General features: G+C 42.0%; 1 protein-coding gene across 1 annotated transcript in view; it reads right to left on the bottom strand.

Annotated features, from left to right (window-relative positions):
- frem1b (Fras1 related extracellular matrix 1b) overlaps positions 1 to 12,001 on the bottom strand; it is a 238,326-nt gene extending 226,325 nt beyond the window's left edge. Inside the window, exon 1 of the mRNA XM_068037205.1 lies at positions 11,829 to 12,001. The gene's annotated coding sequence lies outside the window, so the exon portion shown is untranslated. The remainder of the gene's footprint in view (positions 1 to 11,828) is intronic.
- Between the last annotated feature and the right edge of the window lie 420 nt (positions 12,002 to 12,421).

The following is a 12,421-nucleotide window of genomic DNA, read 5'->3' as shown; positions in this document are numbered from 1 at the left end:
TTGTCCTAAAGTGACCCTTGGGGAAACCCACTGTACACCTTCCTCCAGTCTGAAAAACAACCGTTCATCACTACTCTCTGTTTCCTGTCACTCAACTAACTTCATATCCATACCACCACTGTCTATTTTGTTCCATGGGCTTCAACTTTGCTGGTAAGTCTATTATGTGGCATTTTATCAAACGCCTTTTGGAAATCTATGTACACCACAGCAACTGCATTACCCTCATCAACCATCTCTGTTACCTCATCAAAAACCACAATCAAGTTAGTTGAACACATTTTGCCTCTAACAAATTCATGCTGGCTTTCCTTCAGTAATCAGCACTTGTCCAAGTTACAGTTAATTTTGTCCTGGATTATCAGCTCTTAAAGCTTTCCCACCACCGAGGTTAAACTGACTGGCTTATAGTTGCTGGATGTATCCTTACACCCTTTTTTGAATAAGGTGTAACATTTGCAATTCTCCTGTTCTTTAGCACTATCCCCGTATCTACGGCCAGTACCTCCGCAATTTCCACCCTTACTTCCCTCAGTATCCTCAGATGCTTTTCATTCGGCCCTGGTGAATTATCAACTTTAATTACAGCCAGCCATCCTAATACCTCCTCTCGATCAGTTTTTAGCCCATTTAGTATCTCAACTACCTTCTCTTTCCCTATGACTTGGGTAACATCTTCTTCCTTGGTAAAGACAGATACAAAGTACTCATTTAGTAATGAATTTTTTGTCTCTGTCTTCACAAAGGAGAGGGATGATGCAGACATTGTAGTAAAAGAGGAGTATGAAATATTAGATACAATAAGCATAATGAGAGAGGAAGTACTAGAGGGTCTGACATCCTTGAAAGTGGATAAATCACCAGGGCTGGATGGATTGCATCTCAGGCTGTTAAAGGAAGCCAGTGAGGAAATAGCAGATGCTCTGAGGATCATCTTCAAATCCTCACTAGATACAGCCGAGGTACCAGAGAATTGGAGGTCTGCGAATGTTGTACCATTGTTTAAAAAGGGTGTGAAGGATAGGCCGGTGAGTCTGACCTCAGTGGTGGGCAAATTATTAGAATCAATTCTGAGGGATAGGACAAACTGCCACTTAGATAAGTACGGAATAATCAGGGATAGTCAGCATGGATTTGTTAAAGGAAGGTCGTGTCTTACTAACTTAATTGAATTCTTTGAGGAAGTAACAAGGATTGATGAGGGTAATGCAGTGGATGTGTTCTACATGGATTTTAGTAAGGCATTTGACAAGGTCCTGCATGGCAGACTGGTAAGAAAAATAAAAGCCCATAGGATACAGGGGAATGTGGCAAATTGGATCCAAAATTGGCTCAGGGAAAGGAAACAAAGGATAATGGTCGACGGACGTTTTTGCGAATGGAAGGCGGTTTCCAGTGTCATTCCGCAGGGCTCACTGTTGGGTCCCTTGCTGTTTATGGTATATATTAATGATTTGGATTTAAATGTGGGAAGCATGATTGGAAAATTTTCAGCTGACACAAAAATTGGCCTTGTAGTTAATAGTGAAGAGGATAGCGGTAGACTCCAGAATGATATCAATGGTTTGGTTCAGTGGGCGGAAAAGTGCCAAATGGAATTCAATCCAGAGAAGTGTGTGGTAATGCATTTAGGGAGGGCAAACAAAGCGATAAACAGGAGAATATTGAGAGGGGTAGAAGAAGTGAGAGACCTTGCAGTGCCTGGCCACAGATCCCTGAAGGTGGCAGGACAGTTGGATAAAGTGGTGAAGAAGGCATATGGAATGCTTTCCTTTATTGGCCGAGGTATAGAATACAAAAGCAAAGATGTAATGCTGGAACTGTATAAAATGCTGGTTAGGCCACAGCTGGAGTACTGCGTACAGTTCTAGTCACCACATTACAGAAAGGATATAATTATTCTGGAAAGAGTACAGAGGAAATTTACAAGAATGTTGCCAGGGCTTGAAAGTTGCAGCTTTGAGAAAAGATTGGATAGGCTAGGGTTGTTTTCCTTAGAACAGAGGAGGCTGAGGAGTGACTTAATTGAGGTGTACAAAATTATGAGGGGGCTGGGCAGAATAGACAGGAAGAACCTGTTTCCCCTAGCGGAGAGGTCAATTACCAGGGGGACACAGATTTAAGGTGATTGGTAGAAGGGTTAGAGGGAACAAGAGGAAAAACTTTTTACCCCGAGGGTGGTGGATGTCTGGAATTCACTGCCTAGATCGATGGTGGAGGCAGAAACCCTCAACTCATTTAAAACGTACCTGGACATGCACCTGAAGTACTGTAACTTACAAGGCTGCGGACCAGGTGCTGGAAGGTGGGATTAGATTGGGTGGGTAGTTTTTTCAGCCGGCACAGACACAATGGGCTAAATGGCTCCTTTCTGTGCTATAATTTTTCTATGGTTTCTATGGTTTCTAGTACTTCAGCTATGCCCTCTGCCTCCATGCATAGATCCCCTTTTTGAGCCCTAATCAGTCCCACCCATCCTCTTACTATCGTTTTCCTATTTGCTTGCTTTTAACAGATGTTTGGATTCTCTTTTATGTTAGCTGCCAGTTTCTTCTCATACTCTTTCTTTGCCTCTCTGATTTCCTTTCTCACTTCCCCTCTGAACTTTCTATATTCAGCCTAGTTCTCACTTGTATTATCAGCCTGACATCTGTCATATGCCCCCTTTTTCTGCTTCATCTTACTCTCTCTCTCTCTCATCATCCAGGGAGCTCTGACTTTCCTTGCTCTATCTTCCCCTTCGCCTGTACCTGAACTATCTCCTCTTTAAAGGCAGCCCATTGTTCTGTTACAGTATTGCCTGCCAATCTTTGATTCCAATTTACCTGGGACAGATCTGTTCTCACCCCAGTGAAATAGGCCCTCCCCCAATCTAGTATTTTTCCTTTAGATTGCTCCTTGTCCTTTTCCATGTCTAACCTAAATCTTATGATACTATGATCACTGTTCCCTAAAATGCTGGGCGGTGGGGGAACGAGAGAATGGGAAAGAGGAAGTGAGAGATTTCGAGAGAGGAATTGTGAGAAATTAAATAGAATGAAGTAAAATAAATCAGAGACGGGTAAGGTGAGAGGAATGAGAAATAATAATTTAGAATTCAAACAGATAGTCACAAGCAAAATATATCAAAAGCCACACTGATGAGTTAGATTTTAGAATTTTGTAAGTTTATTATGAATATCAGTGAGTGAATCAGTACATTGCATTTTTTTAGAAACTATTGCTTTTTGAGGATGTGTAGTTTTTCCAATTGTTGGGTATTATTTTGTTACCTATGTCTATGTCTATGTCTACAAACAGATTGTAGATTATGCATAGACAAGGCTATCAACTCCCTCACATCAGGTGGGAGACTTGAATATAAGAGTAAAATCTAACACTCTTCTGTCTGAAGACTGCAATCTCATATTGATGACTCCATATGCCGTACTGCATAGTGGCAGACACTTATATCTATAATAATCTATTATAAATTAAATTCAGTATGTAGGGTATGTGTTGCACTGAAAACTTATTGTCAGCAGCTGCAGTGCCCATTACTCCAGTAGGTGGCACTCATGGGTATTTTTAATGTTAAGATGTGTCACACTGCACTACACATAACATCTGCTATTTTATAATTTGAATATTTCATCTTACGATGAAACTATCTGGTCAATGACTTCCCACAAATCCACTATTTGTTTCCATACTGAAATTTAGTTATTTTGACTCCAAAATAAGGATGTAAAAAATCTTTCAAAAATTCAGTAAAACCTGTACATTTCATCATACAATTAAATTTATCAATTGAATTTTTTGTGTCTTTTAATGCCTTGATTAAATTTTTTACTCACAGGCCTCAGCCTCTCCCAAAGGCCTGGGCCTCTCATTGATATTTGTGCCATGAGCTGTGTCTCTGTGAGCCTATTTTGGATTGTGCAGTGTGCTTAATTTCCCAGGATATACCAGTTCTGTTCCGTCAGTTCTGATGGGATATTTTTCTTTAGTGTCTAACTCTTTCTGCTGAGTAGTTTCTCTTCAAATAATTTTGAAAAACAAGAGGGCAAATTTCAATAGCTCTACTGAAATAATATTTTCAAATGAGAAGGTCTAGATATATATGTGTTTCTATATAAAACAACAGATACAAGGATACAGGGTTCTGATTCCACAACTGTCATAGCTGTTGACTTATGTTCTATAAACTTTATAAAGTGTATTAAACTGATAGGGAGAGAATGCACCTATATACAGAGACAAAAGGAGTTGGAGACAATGGGCATGCTTTTTATCCCCTGCCAGGGCCAGGATTGGAGGCAGGCGGGCAATACAAATAGCTCTGCTGGCTGGCATGCCAGTTCCTTGGCTCCATCTCACCCCTGGCTGTTTTTGTGGAGGGTAGCTGACATGGCTCATTAAAGCCTATTGAGGCCTTTTAAAGGAGGCCAACAGGAATTTTTCACATGTAGCAGGAGCCAGTTTAGGTGCCTGGAGGCAGGAGAAGACCCAGAGGCCCTGCCTGCCTGCCTGGGTACAGGAGCATTCAAAGGCCACCCTGTAATGGTGACATAGCTGCAAGATCCATTTTTTAATTTATGCTGAAGACATTGGAGAAGGCACTGCCATTTTGAAGCACCTTCTCCCTTACTTACCCTCTGTTACAGCCTGCTGCTGCTTTCAAGTTGGAAGGCATCTGATTTGCCCTCGAGCTTCAAGAGCCCACCTGTCATCTTTAATTGGATAGCCAACTCACTCTCTGGCCATTAATTGACTGCCTCTGTGAAAATCGGGGCCTGTGACTGATTCCCCCTGGGGGTTGGGTTTGGGACCTGGAAGCAGTCCCAACCTCTTTTTCCTGCCCCCAGAGGGAAAATCCTCCCCAGTGTGTCTTTTTCATTCAATGTTGTTTTTATTTTCAAAATGAAACACGAGTTTGAAGCAAATCCATCATCTTTACCTGTGTTTTGTTAACAGTAAAGGTCAATTCCAGTGACAATGTGCATGAAGGGTGATAGAAGGTAGGAGAGTAGGAAGGGAACTGGTTGAGGGTGAAGGGACCTCTGGCCTCTTGATACCATCTTAAAGGTATGGCTAGCAATGGGGAAGAGTTGATGGAGAGTCATGAACAAGGTGAGTAATAGCAGTGCAAAAGGGAGGAAAGAAGCTTACAGAAGAGTGTGAGTAGTTCAAAGGGCATGAGTTAGGTGCAATGATAGGATTGCAGAGGCAGTAGAAAGTGGAAGGGTTAGTGGGAAAATGAAGGGGTACAGGATGCAATGTCACAGTTACACAATTGTTACAGCACAGAAGGAGACCATTCGGCCCGTCGTGTCAACACTGGCTCTCTGAAAGAGTAGTTTATCTAGTGCCCTGCACATTCTTCCTTTTCAGATAACAATCCAATGCCCTCTTCAGTGCCTCGATTGAACCTGTCTCCACCACAATCTCAAGCAATGCATTCAGATCCTAATCACTCACTGTGTGAAAAAGTTTTTTCTCATGTTGCCATTGTTTCTTTTGCCAATTACCTTAAATCTGTGCCTGATCCTCCCACCAATGGTGAGCAATGTGGTGAGGGAAGTACTCCAAGGAGAGGGTGGGAAAGGAGCTGCTCTACACAGTACTAGGATGATTCAGGAATCCAAAAGTACTTCGAAAGGGATTGTAGCATCTCGGAGAAGTGGCAAAGGGACATTAAGATCTATGAACACAGTAGATGTGGGCCGGAATTTTATGCCCCCCCCCCAACAGGAGCGGGCTGGTGGTCGGGGGGTAGGGGTGGGGGCGGGCATAAAATTGAGTGGGAGGCGGGGGGTGACGTTCCTGATACCATCCCGCCCCCACTGGAACTTTACCAGGGGTGGCAGCGGCGAGAAATGGCCTGCCTGCCCCAGGCAAATCAAGGCATTTAATTGGCCAATTAACTGCCACTTCAAGGCCTCCTCCTGCCACCGCTGGTATTTTACCAGTGGCTGGCTGGTGCCTTAGGCCCCCAGAATGCTACCAGGTAAAATCTGGCAGCCTCCTTGTGGGTTGGGGAGGGCCCGCCTGATCAGGCACCTTGTGCGCTCCAGAGGGCATCCCCGCAAAGCTCCAATCACTCCTACTGAAATAACGTCCTCCCTCCTCACAATCGACACCCCTTGCCTCGCTGGGGCCTGGCTGATTGTCCCCAGCGAGACGCCAAAAACTTACCTTTCTTTCGGGGTCGGAATCTACGATCCAGTTGTGGCTGGGTGCAGTCCTAACAGTGGCCACCACTCCTGGTGGCACTGCTAGGACTGAGAGCTGCCAACCCACTGATTGGCTGGCAGCACTTGGAGGCAGGACATACTGCCTCAGAGGGGTGGAAGTCCCACCCATGTCCAATTAAGGGTCTGGATCACGTAAAATCCTGGAATGGCTCCCAGGCCGGGCAGAGGCTGACTCGCCCCTGACTTTTTGACCGGTCCCCTGCCCAACGTAAAATTCTGGCCATGGTGTCTAAGTTCAATGAGGCAGATTATTGAGAGAAGGGCCCTGTGATATGGTACCATTTGGAGAGGAGATCCTTGGGTCCGATAGTATTGGAAGCAATCGAGATGTTTGTGAGCACCGATAAAGGGGTTTCTGAGAAATAGGTGTGGAGAATAGACCTGGGATTGGGAAGGTTTGTGAAAAGAATTCCTGAAACTGGTAATATTGAGGGGTGAACTACCATTGTCTATCAGTATTAGAGAAAAGAAACCTTAAGCGTGAATGGGTCACAAGAGATTGAAGACTGAAATGCCTTTGGCTCCTTATGGACCATCAGGCCACCCACAGTATTCCCACCTGTTAACCACCCCCCCAACAATTTGCCCGCAGTTCTTTTCAGTTCATCAAACAACTCCACCACTCCTGCCATCCCATCCCTGTGCCCTCCCCACCCCATTGCTTTCACAATATCAATCATTAATGAACATGAATTTCCTCAAACAGACAAAATAAATGACTGACATTATAAAATGTTCAAAAACTTCATTTATGCAGTTTCAAAGTTTTTCTACAGGAAAACACCTTAGAAATATGCACTGCCTTTCTCAGAAAATGTTTTTCAACTGAATTTAGAGTTAAAATGAACAGGGAGAGGACTTTCTTTTGATGAACATGGATAGCAGCCAAACAAGAGAATTCCAATAATTTTGAATCCCAGCTAGATTTAAATCTCTTGGATAATCAAGCTGAAATACCAGTCAACTTTTCCACTGAACGAAAGTACACTCTTGACAAACGATCTTAGTTTTACTTTCTAAAGTCAACAAATGGAACCACAGGTAGTTGTTTATCATAGATTTTGTCTGTCTGAGACCAAAATTAAAAAGCTTGTAAAAGCAAAACAGCAACTGTTAATATTTTAAGTTTGAAATGTCTGAAACTAAAATGCAAATTCTCCAATTTGTTCTGCAGTCTCTTGGAAAAAAGCAAAGAAACTCACAAATTCTCACAAGATGTACTCATACATCATTTTACTTCACCTCAGAGGAAACTACTAACACACTTTGGTAATTCAGCAAGCTTTACTTGCTCAGCTGTGGTTGAAAACCACCAACTAGTGTGGGAGAAAGTTTTCTGTCAAAAGTCCATTGTTTTCAGATAGATGAGGTAAAAACTTAATGGTATGCATTAAAAGACACAAAATATAATTCAATAGGCACATTTAATCATGTTACGAATTGTTTTTGTTCAAAACCTTTTAGTTTCTGAGAAAAATTAGTGGATACATTTTTTCAGTGATTTAACTGGTTCATCAAGTTGTCACAGAGAAATGTTGACATAGGATTTTCCCATTTTAAAATGCTGACATTAAAGGTGCTCATCAAAAATCGTAAATAATATGAACAAGTGCCTGCCATATGGAAGACTTTTCCCTCTAGTGCAGAACAACCTTCATTCTATATAGGTGAATGAAGGCCCTACCAGGAAGAGTGGGTATATTCACACACATCTCTCTGCAGCAAGATAGAGTCAAGTGACATATGCAATCATCCAGCTGATGTGCAGCTGAGGTGATGTTTATTATACACAAGTATACAAACAAGCTGGTATCACAAAGGAATTTACTATCAATGAAAAGAAACGAGTATGGGTCAGCACCTTGAAGGCATGAGAGGAGGGGAAGAAATAGGTCAGAGCTGGATTTTTTTTAAATGTACATTGCCCTCTGAGGGCCACAACTAGCTAGCATATCAGTCAGGAATTTGGGCAATCAGTCAGTATTGGTAAGTATTAACACCTGATCGCTTGCAGCATATCAGGTGACAGCTGAGCAGACTTTCAAAAGACCCCAGGGACATGTTTCCCAGCAAACTCTATTTTTGATGTACAAATAACACAGAAAATTAGACACTATATTAGTCATCATTGAATAGGCAAACAACCAGTGTGAAAACAATAGAAGGGGAGTATGGAAGCAATTTAATCCATTTAATTATCACATATTCCGACTAATTTGTTATGTAATTGTATTACACGTATAGTTACAGCTTTTTCCAGCTAAAGTAACTAGCAAATTCCAGTCGTGTATACTAAATGTTCTTTATTTTACAAACTTAAAATAGTATTCCTGGTGCATTGGTGTTGCAGGAGGGGAATTAAAGCAGCAAGAGTCTTTGGATACTGTTCAATTATTTGTTTCATTATCATTCTTTTTTGTCCCCTAATCTTTCTCCTCCTCCCCTGAAAATGCTTGGATAAGATTCCATGATAGCTGCCAGCTCACTTCTACTTTAACCGAATAGTAATTTCCCTGTGTAAGATTGGACACTGGGTATCAATCAGCATATTGCTTAACTATCCCAACCTGTCCTCAACAAGCGCCTGCTTATGTACACTTTTCCAGATGCGGAGGCTGGTCACCAGATAAGCATCACTTGCAAAGCTCATTCAATGGTATGGAGGACACCAGTACTGCAAACATAGCTGAGTAACTCAGCACAGAGCTGGGATTGATCCCCAACCTTCCTTGCCTGTATGGGTTCAGTACTGTACCAGCTGTAGGAAGTACAACCTTTGGTTTGTGGCCAAGTTAGCAGATTTCAGACAATGGCAAGTAAGGTGTTAAGTAATCTCAGCACCCCTGTGTTAGAGATGAGAAAAATTAACCAAGATTTTCCCTTTGATCAGAGATAAGTGACCCCTTCTGAAGGCACCAGTGTGGGCACTGGGGCAGGACAGGATCAGGCTCTGCTATGAGGCCCTCTCGGGTGGAATAGTCTGCTGACACTCACTGTTTTGAGCTTACCCATGGGTACGGGGGTGGGGAGGAGGGGGATAAAAATAACATTTACAATCATTCAAAATAAAATAAGCCAACTTCCTCTACTCTCTGACCTGGGAACACCTCAACTTTCCATTCCAAAAAACAAATCTGATCATCATTTGAAGAGAACAACTTGCAGGGCTATGGGGAAAATGCAGCGGAGTGGGACAAACTGAGTTGCTCTTGCAGATAGCTGGCATAGACATGACAGGCTGAATGGCCTCCTTCTTTGCTGTAACCATTCTGTGATTCTATGATTTGTACTCAGTATAACAGGTGGTACAAGAAAAATATGGGTTCAAAGCCTCACTAATGATTTGAAGATGTAATTGGGAGCTGAGACCAGGGGCAGATTTTTGGGCCCCACCAAGGCTGGGAACGGAGGCGGATGGGACCTGAAAATATCGGAACCATTTTGGCTGAGGTGGGCTCAGGGTGGACAGGGCTGCCCGCCTCCATGGGCAGCCAATTACGTTCTTTAAGAGCCTTGTTAAAGCTAAGTTAAGGAAGCCAACTGGGATTTTCCAGTCGGCCTCCTGTTTCCCGACGCGATGTGTTTGGGGGGATGAGGGCAGATCAACTGCCTGGTTGCGGGCACCCAGAGGCAGGCCAGGGTTCCAGCACTCCAGGCAGGCCTGGAGGCCCTGTAGAGGGATTTCTCTCCTGCATCCACCCACACTGGTTGCCTGGCTGCTTTCTCTATTTTTTAATTAAAGTTTTTAAGAAGTGGCTGAGAAGGCACCTTCCTCTTGAAGCACCCTCTCAGTTACTAACCGTTCATTGCAGCCGGCTGCTCCTCTAAAGTTAGAAGGCCTCTGATTGGCTGTCCAGCTTCAAGAGCCTGCCTGTCACCCTTAACTGGACAGGGAACAGGCTCCATGCCAATTAAGGGGGCACCCCCATCAAAATTCCAATGAGTGACTGTTTCCCCCAGGCTGGGGGTTTGGGACCTGGAAACAGTCCTGGCTCCTGTTTCCTGCCTCCAAATGAAAATTCAGCCCCAGTGCTTTACAGAAAGGGTGCTGCATTACTAGCGGAATTCAGCCCCAGTGCTTTATAGAAAGGGTGCTGCATTACTAGCGGTGCCATCTTCTGGATGAGACATTCAACTGAGGCTCCATTTCCCCGCTCAGGTGGATGTAAGAGATCCCATGGCAGTATTTCAAAAAACAGGGAGCTCTCCATTCTCCTGGCTAATATTCTTTCCTCAACCAACACAAGTAAAAAAACAGCTTACCTGGTCATTCATTCATTCACTGTACACAAATTAGCTGTTATATGTACCTCCATAACAACAGTGACTGCACTTGAAAGGTAACTTATTGGTTGCAAAGCATTTCGGGATCTTCTAAACATGTGAGAGCAGTATATATATTTCTTAAGTAATACTAGTTAAAAGTTGGATTTTAAGAGTGAGATTGAGAGAATGTTTTATAACAGGCTAACAAAATAATATCCAATAGTATAGATCTGAAGTCTTCTGAATAAGAGGGGGCATTGTTTTCTAATTGTTACTCCAATGCAATCTGATATTAACCAGAAATCTGTCTTTAATTGCCATGACAGGTTAAGAAGGATAAGTGACTGAAAGTGAAGTACCCTGTCTGTTGGTCAGTGCAAGTGACATTTTCACAATATTGCTATATAAACACAAGAACTAAACAGGAAAACCTATTATAATATTTAAGCGATGTCAGGTTAAGTTCAATAGAGAAAGACAGCATACTAAAAAGCATTTTTGGAACAGCTTGGTAAATATGACACTAAAAAGTGTATTGTTTAGAAGAGCTTCTAAAAGTTACAAAAGTGCATTTTTAGGAACGATTTCAATGAAATGCCTGAACAGTGATGTGATTTCAATCTGATTTGTTAAACAGTGTAGAAGTTTAGCAATCATTTTGCACCATTAAGTGGTTTATGCCTCTGGCTCATTTCAGTGAAGCAGGCCAGGCGAGGCCTGTTCAGTCATTTCCGTACATTCCTCAGTTTAAAACAAAACTCATTTTAGAAATTGCAATCTAGCTGAACAAATATTTGTGCAACTAAATTGACTTTTCTTTTTACCACAACACAATTTTCTGAAAAATCTGGAGAGGAAATGTGAATCTTTGTAAATTTGGAATGCAAGTTGACCTGGCAAAAAAAATACAAATTTTACTTGAATATATCCATCTGCTGAACACAATTGATTGTCCATAAGATTTCCATAATTTAGAACTGATGTTGTCCAATAAAGCTTTCTATATTATTGACACAAACTTAAACAGTATTTGCAAGAATGAGGTAGCATTCCTTTACAAAACAGTAAAAATTCATCCAAAAGACAAATGTACAGTGATATCAAAATGCTCAGCTTGATTATTAATGAACTACAGCTGAATTATTTAAAAATCTGTCACAGCAACAATGGGAATGGTGTTGAATCATTTCAAAAAGCTCACTATTATTTGGCATGTGTGTTTTATGCATTAACTGAGCTCCACACTAGCTTCTAATGCATCAAAGTTGTTTTGGAATGAGCAGAGAACGTAACAAATCATCGCCAAGAGGAATATTGAAGACATACCTGTGGTGTACCTCCTTGTGATTTCTCAATCTTGTTCCAAATAGCAAGAGAAGGAATAGTTCGAGCAATTCTGGTAGGCCTCTGTAAGAATATCCTTGTTTCGCTTCTGGTACAATCAAGTACCATTTAAAAAGAGGAACCATACAAATGCCTCTCAGTTCATAATTTTGAGGGGGAGAGGAAAAAGTGCTAACAACGAGGATATTTTATGTGCAACACTCCTCACAGAATTCCCACACACAGATGTTACTGATTCTATGGGATAGAAATTCCCAACTCCCCAAATGAATTCCAAGTGTGAAGATAGCAAAAGGCATTGGTTGCTATTAGATACGCATTCTGGACTACAAAAGTTAGTGCAGTAATGAATCTGTGGCCTGGATTACAGGTTCCATGGTCATTAAATAATGACATGCCATTCCCTTCTGGGCCACTAGACACAAAGGAATAGGGTTAAATAAACAGAAGCCAGAAACAGTGACCCCCAGGCAAACAAGGCAGTCGATTAGTTTGTGTCTTTTTTTAAAATTTCCAGCTGTTCTGTTCCACTATAAATTTAATTATGTACACAGTGATGAATAAGCCAGACAATA

This window comes from Heterodontus francisci, chromosome 8 (assembly GCF_036365525.1).
Source record: "Heterodontus francisci isolate sHetFra1 chromosome 8, sHetFra1.hap1, whole genome shotgun sequence".
NCBI classification, from domain to species: domain Eukaryota; kingdom Metazoa; phylum Chordata; class Chondrichthyes; order Heterodontiformes; family Heterodontidae; genus Heterodontus; species Heterodontus francisci.
This window is presented reverse-complemented; position numbering and strand designations above follow the sequence as displayed.